At 38.5% G+C, this 2,429-nt stretch overlaps 1 long non-coding RNA gene across 1 annotated transcript in view; it reads right to left on the bottom strand.

Moving 5' to 3' along the window:
• Window positions 1-1,920, bottom strand: part of LOC109522804 (uncharacterized) — an 18,160-nt gene extending 16,240 nt beyond the window's left edge. Inside the window, exon 1 of the long non-coding RNA XR_002169624.1 lies at window positions 1,725-1,920. This is a non-coding gene — a long non-coding RNA (uncharacterized LOC109522804). The remainder of the gene's footprint in view (window positions 1-1,724) is intronic.
• Window positions 1,921-2,429: the final 509 nt, after the last annotated feature.

Raw genomic sequence — 2,429 nt, 5'->3', positions numbered from 1 at the left:
CCGCCTCTGAGCAGGTAGCTTCAGGCAATGGTAGACAAACGACGGAAGTGGCTGTGGTAAATTTAGGGAAATTTGATTTTCAAAATAAAGTCCCAAAGTGGCTGTGGTAAGTTTCGGCAAATTTGATTTTCAAGTCCCGGAAAACGAAAGTGAAATGTTCATTAATTGTAATGGGGAATATAAATTATTTTATTTGAATAATAATCTTTCTTTAAAAATTAAGTTAAGATTATTATTATTTTTTTTATCAAACTAATTTGAGATAGAATTACTTTTACTTATTTGATGACCTACTTTGCAATACAACTAAAATTAGTAGCTCTTAGACTCCGTGGTTAACATAACAGGTTTGATGAGTAAAATCAATAATTCATAAGGTTTTAATATAATACAATAATTATAGAACACATGGCTTTTTATGCATTATAATAAATAAAACAAATTCTGAAAATATCAATATCACACACCTTCAAACCAGCATGTATGAAGCTTGTTGGAACTGTTCTTAAGTTTAACAAAAAATAGATAAAATAAAACCAGATTCTGTATCCCCGCCAAAATGTATATCTGTATTCCCTAAATCATCCATGTCCATTTCTAAAGCACTGTCGCATTCAAAAATAAAACACAAAAAGTATTTTTGAAAAAGCACTTTATTGCTCACTCACTCACTCGCTCACTCAGTCACTTGCTCACTCAGTCCCTCGCTCACTTCCCTTGTTGTCCCAACTCCTTTTGGATCCTCTGCTCAAATTCCTCTCTTTCACTGAAATAAGGTTGTAAAACATGAAATGCAACAGAAACTGAAATGTTTTGAAATGTATTATTTGGTACATGAGAAAGGGAGTAAGGATTTAATTGCATTTTAGTTGAAAGAGAATTAGATGGTTTACTCTTACCTTGTGTGTAACGTCATTGCTTTTGCGAAGATACTGCAAAGAGCCACATTCACATGGGCAGCCCGTCCTCGCGCACGCACGCGCACGCACGCGCACGCGCACGCACGCGCAAGCACGCGCACGCACGCGCAAGCACGCGTCTACTCCCCCCCATTTCCTTCTCCCATCCCTTGCGGTCGACTTGGGACCAGTCCGCTGGCTCCCAGTCGAGTGCGATCGACGTATTGGGCCCCCCTGCCTTGACATCAGAGGTAATTCGCTGACTAGCTTAGCGTTTAGCGCCGTTGTTTGAGTATGAGTGGTGATTCAGTCATCTGATTGGTTGCCCTCTGTGTCAATCAAGTAACGGGATTGATGATCGGCTGACGTAGTACGTACGTTCTGTGTATTTGGGGCGGATGTTTGAATGGCATTGCCACCACAGAGGCATTTTCAACGCTTGTCATGTGAAAGCCCGGGAGCCGCATTGAACCAGCCAAAGACCGCTGTAATCGCTAGCTGCTCGCTACTGTGAACAGCAGTCAACTTCCAGCAGCGTTTCCAACTCATCGGTAAGGAAAGTTGCTATTCGCTGTCCCAAACGTCGCTCAATGTCATCAATGTATGGGATTTACTTGGGGGGATGATTTTTTTCTTATCTTTTTTTCTTTTGTAATTTTTATTTGTTGATGTTTTTTAACTTTATTTCAGACAAAGAAAAGTTTTACATTTACATCCAGCCCACATTGTAAACCTGGCACGATCAGCCAGCAGCGGCTTCATTTGGGGGTGGGGCCACAACAGCTCCCGGCGCTGCTCATTGAGAACAACGTGCTTTCACCACACAAACTCAATAGTATCCAGCTGCAGACTCTGAGGAGGTAGCTTCAGGCAATGGTAGACACACGCCGGAAGTGGCTGTGGTAAGTTTAGGCGAATTGATTTTCAAAATAAAGTCTCAAATGGCTGTGGTAAGTGAAATGTTCATTAATTGTAATAGGAAATTTAAATTATTTTATCTTTCTTTAAAAATTAAGATTATTAATTTTTTTTATCAAACTAATTTGAGATAGAATTACTTTTACTTATTTGATGACCTACTTTGCAATACAACTAAAATTAGTAGCTCTTAGACTCCGTGGTTAACATAACAGGTTTGACGAGTAAAATCAATAATTCATAAGCTTTTAATATAATACAATAATTATAGAACACCTGGCTTTTTATGCATTATAATAAATAAAACAAATTCTGAAAATATCAATATCACACAACTTCAAACCAGCATGTATGAAGCTTGTTGGAACTGTTCTTAAGTTTAACAAAAAATAGATAAAATAAAACCAGATTCTGTATCCCCGCCAAAATGTATATCTGTATTCCCTAAATGATCCATGTCCATTTCTAAAGCACTGTCGGATTCAAAATAAAACACAAAAAGTATTTTTGAAAAAGCACTTTATTGCTCGCTCACTCAGTCACTCGCTCACTCAGTCACTCGCTCACTTCCCTTGTTGTCCCAACTCCTTTTGGATCCTCTGCTCAAATTCC

The sequence above is a fragment of the Hippocampus comes genome, unplaced genomic scaffold, assembly GCF_001891065.2.
Source record: "Hippocampus comes isolate QL1 unplaced genomic scaffold, H_comes_QL1_v1.1 scaffold270, whole genome shotgun sequence".
Classification (NCBI taxonomy): domain Eukaryota; kingdom Metazoa; phylum Chordata; class Actinopteri; order Syngnathiformes; family Syngnathidae; genus Hippocampus; species Hippocampus comes.
Note: the sequence above shows the minus strand (reverse complement) of the source record. Positions and strands in the feature narration are given on the sequence as shown.